Source organism: Diceros bicornis, chromosome 7 (genome assembly GCF_020826845.1).
Source record: "Diceros bicornis minor isolate mBicDic1 chromosome 7, mDicBic1.mat.cur, whole genome shotgun sequence".
NCBI classification, from domain to species: Eukaryota; Metazoa; Chordata; class Mammalia; order Perissodactyla; family Rhinocerotidae; genus Diceros; species Diceros bicornis.
Window position 1 is genome coordinate 17,493,950 of NC_080746.1, and position 8,997 is coordinate 17,502,946.

General features: G+C 43.2%; 1 non-coding gene across 1 annotated transcript; it reads right to left on the reverse strand.

The window, feature by feature from the left end:
• Window positions 1–6,062: 6,062 nt before the first annotated feature.
• On the reverse strand, window positions 6,063–6,178 carry LOC131409188 (small nucleolar RNA SNORA3/SNORA45 family). Its single transcript, XR_009220867.1, has one exon. It is a non-coding gene; the product is annotated as a small nucleolar RNA SNORA3/SNORA45 family (small nucleolar RNA).
• Window positions 6,179–8,997: the final 2,819 nt, after the last annotated feature.

Below are 8,997 nucleotides of genomic sequence, written 5' to 3' on the forward strand. Positions count from 1 at the left end.
CTCTCCACAACACAGATTTTTCCTTCTAAATTATTTTAAAGCAAATCTCAGACATCATTTCATTTCACCTGTAAATCCTTCAATATGTGTCTCTAACAGATAAGGACGTCTTTTCCTTTAACCTAATTACAATACCATGAACATACCTAACGAAATTAGCAATGGTTCCTTAATATTATCTAATACTCAGGCTATGGCCAAATTTCCCCAATTGCCTCAAAAACGACTTTTTACAGTTGATTTGTTCAAATCAGTATGCAAACACAGCCAGTCCGTTGCACTTGGCTGATGTCTCCTAAGTCTCTTTAGCCTTCGACCATCCCCCATCCCCTTCTTCAAGCAGGTCCTCTGTCCTACAGAATGTCCCGCAGTCTACCTGACGGATTCCATCCTCACAGTGCGTTTAACATCCTCTTCATCCCCAAGAGAGAGTCTCAAAAGTATAAAAGAGATCACATCGCTCTCCTGCTTAAAACCCCTCTGTGGCTTCCTGTTGCCTTAAAAACAAAATCCATATAAACCAATGTCACCTCCACAAAAATATTAACAAAAAAAAAAAAGAAAATCCACACCCCCTTCTTGGGCCAGACGGACCTGCCCTGTGATTTGGCCCATGACTCTCAGATGTCCCCTCCCTCCTCTCTGCCCCTCCCGCTCCAGTCCCTTCAAGATTTGCTCCAGTCCTGCAGGCTCCCTTTCCTTATTTTGAAACCTCGGGGGTCACTGCAGACCCGTTTCCCTCTCCCCAGAACGCTCCTCGCTGTGGCCCAGCCAGCTCTGCCTCATCCTTCCACCCTCCTTAACGTCCCTTCCGGAGACAGAGGCCCGCCCTGGCCTCCCTGCCTAAAGTAGATCCCTCCCCCGCAGCCCCCCGTCTCCGTCTCTTTTTTTGTGTCCATTGCACTTCTCAGAATCTGCAGTTAGTCTTGCTATTTGTTTATTTCCTTGATGTTTAACCGCCCCTTCCCTCCTCGACCGCCCAGAATGCAGGCTGTCTGAGGGCAGGACTGTGTCTGTCGGGTATCTCCAAGGCCTAGAACAGGCTTGGAGCATGGATGCTCAAGTCCTTGATGATTGATAGATGGAAGGGAGGGGAGGAGAAAGAAGAGGTTTATCTTCAGAGCTCACAGTCTGGTTGAAGGGGCAGGAAAACAATGAGAATGTAAGAGCTTTCATTCAGTCGGTCAATCAGTTAATATCTGTTAAGCACCGACTAATAATCTCCACACTTTTCCAGGCATGGGGGGCATATCTTGGGTGTCAACATCGCCAAGTTAAAAGATAACTGGGTGGAAGTTCTCACTCCAGGCTTCATGGGGGAGGGAGTCCTGAGCGAGATTCCATCAGTAAAACCCCTCAGCTTTCCTGGTGCACTAGAGTTCCAAAGTACGCCTGGGAGGCGGGAGGGGCCCGTGGTATGATTCTCCTATTTTGAGAGATAAGGAAGTTGAGACTCGGCTATTTGCCAGGGCCCCATGGGGACTGGAGCCCAAGGTTGTGACTCCTCCTCTCCCTGCTGGGCAGGCAGGCACAGTGTGGAGGAAGACAGAAGGGAGGGAGGGGGTAGGGACCACCCAGGCAAAGGCCAGGTGGACGAATAAGCAGAGGCCAGGGAAGGTGACTTGTGAGGCCAGGCTGTGCCACAGCCGAGAACTGTAGACCCGAGTGGGAGAGACTGTCAGTTCTGCCCCATCAGGCGGGGCATCTCGGTATCTGCCCTGGTCCAGAGCCCAGGTAGAGGGCAGGGACCTCCCTCTACCTCCGCAGGGAGCTCCCCTGCGCCTGGATCTGTGCTGCAGCCTCTGGAAGCTTCCCATGCTGAGCCTCGGGCTCCCTGCCTTATGGCTTAGTTATTTTTAATTTAGAGAAAAGACCTCACTTGGCCTTTTATGGTCCCATCTAGTAGAGCTTTTTGTCTTTTTACCAGAGCTGTCCGTTTTTACTGTTTTTATGTCTACTCTTTTATTAAGTAATCCTTTTAGCTTTTTATTTTTTCTGGCCTTATTTATTTTACTTCTTTTTCTTTTTTGCTTTTAAATGCAGAGAGGCAGCAGCGTCACCAAGGAGAGGCCAAGGGGAAGGCTCATGAGACCTGGGACCCCAGAGCATGAGCCTTGATGTGGTCCCCAGGAAAGGCCAATGTGCCCGTTTAAAAATGACCCATTTCAGCAGCATAGAGATTCATGGGGCAAATGACTCTCACAGGAGAAGATAAGATTGGCCCCTCCACAGCCCGGAGGAATTACTGGAACAGGGCCTTTTAACTTGTTTCTGGGAGGGTAAGTGACATCTTGATGAATCCGTTTTGACATAAAAACACTTGATGCAGCCTCTAAAGTAGCCATTAAACCCTTAGCTTGCTCTTATTGCCAAGTTACGTGCAAAGCAGACAGTTCACCCCCTCCCCGGACCCCACCCCGGGGGCGAAGTAAGAGGCAAGAGTCTCTACAGCAGACATTTCTGGGTAATAAGTAACAGACTTACTACATTTTGGTGTAGGTGGCGCAAAATGTCTCCTGAGCGAAACCTGAGGAGTCAAATGTCCTTCCATTCTCATGCTTGGAGTTTCGTTTATTCAGACATATGCGCACCCTTTAAAAACAAAGTGTCGTCTGTGTTTTGAAATTTATATAAATGGTTTCACGCTATCAATTCCATTCTGTCTCTTACATTTCTTCCCTCTGGGTTGCTTGCAAGATCTTCTCGAGTTGCTGGATGGAGACGCAGTTCATTACTTCTACTGTGCATGGTGGTCCATCATACGAAAACACCACGTTTTCTTTACCCACCCCCAGGGAAGGACACCAGGCTGGCTCAGATCCTGACCATCTTGACGCCCCCTTGCATGTGTCTCCCGTGGGCCTCCACGAGACTCTCTGAAGCTGTAAACCCAACAGTGAGTGAGTGACAGTGAGGAGGTCAAGGTGCGCAGAGTCTCAGTACTCAGGTCGGCTGCGTTTCTCCACAACCTGGCTTCCCCTTCCTAACAGGGGCTGAGGGCTTTCTCTCTCCCACCTCCTCACTAGTATTCAATATGGTTCCAATTTTCTAATTTTTGTCGATCTGAGGGGGTAAAATGGTACCTTCTTGTTTTAATTTCTGTTAAAGAGATTAAGCAACTCTTCATATAGTTATTAGCTCTTCAAATGGCCACTTCTATGAATGGCCTATTTATATCTTCTTCCCTTTTTTCTTTTAGATCCTTATGTTTTTCTTGTGGATTTTCAGTTCTTTGTATATGCCGCATATTAAACCTTTGTCAGTTTTAGACTTCTAAAAATGTCTACTCCCAGTCTGTTACCCCTCTGTTGACTTTTTTATACTTTTTTTAAACAAAAATCTCTAATGTTGATGTGATCAAATCCACTTATTTTGTGCCTTGTGATTTATGTATGGTTATTTTTTAAATCTTTTCAAAGAAATGCTCACTTTGAGGTTCATAGTTATTTTTAATACATTTTCTTCTATTTGTGTTTATAATTTTACTTTTCACACTTAGGTTTTTCTCCACTTGGAATTTTTTTTTAAATATAGTGTTGAGTAGGAATCCAACTTAATTTATTTCTTTTTTTTTCTATTTATTTTTTCCCCCAAAGCCCCAGTAGATAGTTGTATGTCATAGCTGCAGGTCCTTCTAGTTGCTGTATGTGGGACACAGCCTCAGCATGGCCGGAGAAGCAGTGCGTCGGTGTGCGCCCGGGATCCAAACCAGGGCCGCCAGCAGCGGAGCGCGCGCACTTAACCGCTAAGCCACGGGGCCGGCCCTATCTCACCCTTTACAAGAAAAAGTTTGCCAACCTCTGCTTTAAAGTGATGAATTATATTGGTAGACTTTCTAATCATGAACTATTTTCACATTACTGGGATAAATTCCTCCCATTCAGAGTGCTTTTTATGTCATTGCAGTATACCCTACATTCAGTGAAGTACAATAATCTCAGATATACAGCTTGATGAATTTTTACATATATATACACTCATTTAAATACCACTCAGACAAGATAATGAATATTCCCAGCATTGCAGTAGGCTTTCTCCTTCCCCTAACCAGTCTATATTGCCAGTCTCCCACCCTCAAGGTAGTGACTCCTCTGAATTCTCTTGCCGTAGATTCATTCGCCTGTCTTGTAATTCTTAGAAATAGAATCATATAGTATGCAGTCTTATGTGTCTGGCTTTTCACTGAACAATGTGGATCGTTGTGTATAGCAGTATTTAGCTTTTTCACATTATTTAGTATTCCATTATTTGAATAAGTATGCATTGTGTTTTAATATAGTATTAGATTCAGTGGATCTTTTTTATGAGATAAAATCTGATCTATATCTATTAATTTCATCTTATGGTTAATTTTCTGTGATGGAAAGCATTAGTAATACCGTAGAAGTAAACAAAGAAACACCACTTGTTTAGTTGTAGCATACTGGGTAACTCACAAAATTAAAGGATGAGATAAACAGCCTGTCCTCAAGCAGGAAAGGAGTCAGGTTAGCTCTGCAGAGCCAAGCAGCAGACACTCGTATGACTGCGTGCAAATGGAACATACGGTTGCTATTTTATTGAAGTTTTTTGTTTTTTAATATTTATTTTATTTTATTTATTATTATTATTATTTTTTGGTGAGGAGACCAGCCCTGTGCTAACATCTGCCAATCCTCCTCTTTTTCTGCTGAAGAAGACTGGCCCTGGGCTAACATCCGTGCCCATCTTCCTCTACTTTATACGGGACGCCGCCACAGCATGGCCTGCCAAGCAGTGCGTCGGTGCACGCCCGGGATCCGAACCGGCAAACCCCGGGCTGCCGCAGCGGAGCATATGCACTTAACTGCTTGTGCCACTGGGCCGGTCCCTTTATTGGGGTTTTTTTAATACCTATATTCTTAAATAAAAGTGGCCTAGAATTCCATTTTCTTATAATGTTCTTTTCTCTTTTGATGTCAAGTTTATATCAAGTTATGTCAAGTTCATGAAATGATCTGGACAGCTTTCCCTCTTTTCTATCTTTGGGACAATTTGTGTTAAATATCAAATAGCTATTGCTTGAAATTTTGGTAGAGTTTACCTATAAATACCTATAAAATAACCTGGGACTTTTGGGGTGGCAGGGAGATTTTTAGAATTACTATTTTAATTTGTTTGTTGTTTTGCTATTAGTCTGTTCAAGTCTTCAGTTTATCATGTGCCAATTTTAGCATTATATATTTTCCAGAAATTTGTTCATTTCATCTAGGTTTTCAAATATATGTAGTTGTATATACGTATATATTGTTCTAATATTATTTTTATATTTTAAAATCTTAGTTCTACCTCCTGTTTAATTCTGTAGTTTGGTTATTTTAAAAATTTCTCTCGGGGCCGGTTCATTGGTGTAGTGGTTAAGTTAGCGTGTTCCGCTCCAGCGGCCCGGGGTTCACTGGTTTGGATCCTGGGTGCGGACCTACTCACCACTCATCAAGCCACGCTGAGGCGGCGTCCCTGTGGAAGAGCTGGAGAGACCTACAACTAGGATACACAGCTATGCACTGGGGCTTTGGGGAAATTAATGAATGAATTAATTAAAATTTTAAAAATAAATTAAAAAATTCTCTCTTGTTTTCTTGATGTTTATTTTATTAGTCTTTTAACAGATGTCTATTTTATGAATGTTTTCAAAGAAATTTTTGGTTTTTTTATTGGTTTTTCTTTTTTTCATTTTCATAACCTCACTCCCATTAAGAAACTATGTTTATCATCTCTATAGTCCATCTCCCCCCATTACAGTGTAAGTTGTTCATGGGTGTAAAACAGTGACATAGCAGGTACTCCATTCATTTGTTGAATAAAACAAGTCTTTACAAAGCCACCAAAAACTTTTAGGAGGAAAAGACAAGCCTTATTTCATGGAACCAGGGTAAGTCACTGAGAAAATCAGAGATAGTGCCAAGACTAGAATTCAGTTCACCTCGCGGCATTTTACAGAAATTCTACTCCTACAGTAGAGGTCTTCTAAACAAATAGTTAAAATGCCATCCCTTAATTTATGGGCATAAGTGAAACCTAACAGTTGTATAGGTCAATCTGATGCGTGTCACTGACCCAGTGACTGGCTGTGCCATGAAGGCCACAGCCAGTGAATAAAGTCAGTAGTTACTCTTTGAGGACTCTAGCACACTAAGGCAAGCCTGACTCTAGCCTCAATAGAAATGTTTGTTTTTATTAGTCATTTATATTGTTTTTCTGTTCTTGGTATTATTCTTTATTTCATTGATTTCTTTCTAATCTTCATTATGTCCTTCTTGTTTATTTGGGTTTTCTCTAGATTTGAATACATACCTCATTTGTTTTCAGTCTTTCTTATTTTCTGATAGACGTATTTAAAGCTATAAATTTTCCTGTTGGTACTGCTGTAGCTGTAGTACATAAATTTTTTTTTTTTGGTGAGGAAGTTTGGTCCTGAGCTAACATCTGTTGCCAATCTTCCTCTTTTGGCTTGAGAGAGATTGTCATTGAGCTAACATCTGTGCCAATCCTCCTCCCCTTTATATGTGGGACACCTCCACAGCATGGCTTGATGAGCAGTGTGTAGTCCACACCCGGGATCAGAAACCTGCGAACCCTGGGCCCACTGAAGTGGAGTGCGCTAACTTAACCACTACACCACTGGGTCGGCCCCTATAGTACACAAATTTTGACATACAGAGCTTTCCTTAACTTTCAATTCTAAGTAATTCATAATTTCCTTTAAGATTTTCTCTTTAGTCCAAGGGCTACTTGGTAGCATATTTTTCTTTTTCAGATATGTGGGATATCTTGGCTATTCTTTTGGTCTCTTCCCACCTCTGCCTCTCCTGACTGCTATCAGGTTGACATTATCTAGATTTTAGTTCCAGATTGTGATATATATTCATCATTTATTCAAGTAATGATAACATTTAATAAATTCTTTTTCAATCTTATTTTTCTTATCTTATATCTGCCTCTTAGATTCACTTTTTGTGTGTGTGTGTGTGTGTGTGAGGAAGATCAGCCCTGAGCTAACATCTGTCAATCCTCCTCTTTTTGCTGAGGAAGACTGGTCCTGGGCTAACATCTGTGCCCAACTTCCTCCACTTTATATGGGATGCCGCCACAGCATGGCTTAATAAGCAGTGCATGAGTGCGCACCCAGGATCCGAACCGCTGGCCGCTGCAGCAGAGCGCGTGCACTTAACCCCTATGCCACTGGGCCAGCCCTGAGATTCACTTTTTTGTAACTCCTAGAATACATTCTGCATACATCTTTATGCCTGAGGATATCTTTATTTTGCTCTCTTATTTAAACAAATATTTAGCTGTATATAAAATTCAAAAGTTTCTAGGTGTCACTTGATTGTCATCGCATTGTCACCCTGTTTCTCCTTATCTGTAGATGATCTGCTTTTTCTCTACAGAAGCTTTCTGTTTGTGATGCTCTTAAATGTCTCCCTAATGTGTTTGTGTATGAGTTTTTTCCTTCTCTATCTTGTTCAGTGCTCTCTTAACCCTTTCTGTCTGAAGGCTTATATGTTCCTTTAATTACTGGAGAAGTTAAGTCACAGTTTCTTCCAATATTTTCTCTCTTCTGTTTACTCTTTTATCTTCTCCAGTGACTCATGATAGACACCTCTTAGTGCTTTTATGCCTATCTTCCGTGTCTTAACTTTCTCACAGTCTTTCTCCCAATCCCTGGGAGAGATCCCTGACCCTATTTATCCTCTTATGCTCCACAGAGTTGGATTTAGATGAAACAAATGTTCTCCAGAGCCAAGTCTCCATCCCAGTGTGTCTCTGTGCTGCTGCAGCTGAGGAAGTCAGGAAGGTGGGCAAAGTTCATTTCCAGGATCCCACGTCTGGGACCATTCATTCATTCACTCACTCAAGAACATTCATTCCTTTTCTACTCTGTGCCAGGCCATGTCCTGGGTCCTGGAAGCACTTGGTCCCTGATTATTCCTCCAACACACTCATCACTCTCCTCCTCGCATATTATGCTCCAGCCACTCTGGACTTCTCCCAGCACCTTGAAGCTACCAGGCATGTTCTCCTCACAGGGCTCTTCTGCTTGCTGTTCCCTGCACCTGAAATGCCCTTCTCCTTCACCTTTCCAGCCTCTGTCGATATCTGCATTGTTGGCTTTTTCTCATCTTTCAAGTTTCACTTCAAACATTACCTCCTCAAAGAGACCATCCCTGACCACTCCCTCTAAAGTAGTCAGCCCTCTGGTCACTCTGTTTTATCCTGTTTAATGTCTTTATAGACAGCGTTTACCACTACTGGAAATCAGTCAGGACAGGCCAGGCTAAGCTGCAGTAACAAACCGGGGAGAGAATTACCCGGAATGGGAGAGTCACAGTTATTAGTATTTATTCAGGGTTTCTCATGCGCCGGGCACTTCGCTTGGCCTGTGATATGTATTGTCTCATTTAATTTACACAACAACCATATAATGTGGGTATTATTGCTGTCCTCATCCTACAGGTAAGAACCTGAGGCTCAGGGAGTGTAAGTGGCATAGCTAGAACGTGGTGGAGTCAGGAATAGAATCTAAATCTATGTGACTCCAGAGCCCCTGTGTTCTCAACGAGTATGAAATGTGAGGAAGGAGGAAGTGCTCACCCTTCTCTCTGCCCCTCTCCTTCTTGCTAACGCTCATCTCTCAAAGAGCATCTGGGCGTTGGCCCTGAAGGACGAGGGTATCGGAGCTTGGAGGAGTACGTGGCACCCCCTCAGGGTGCCAGTGAACAGCATGCTCCTTGAAAGGGCAGAGATGATGGGCCTTTTCTCTCCGCCCATCCCCATTTCTCTCCCTCCTACAGCACAGGATGGGGGAAGGGACTCCAAGAGGCCTCCCGCCATTGGGAATCTAGAGGAAAATCCCAAGCTTATCACTATCTGCAGGCTCCTTCTGGCCATGATATTGTACAGGGTTAATCTGACCCCATCTCCCTAATTCCACAAGCTCAATACACACGAGGCAAATCAAGGCTCCCCTCCCCAACC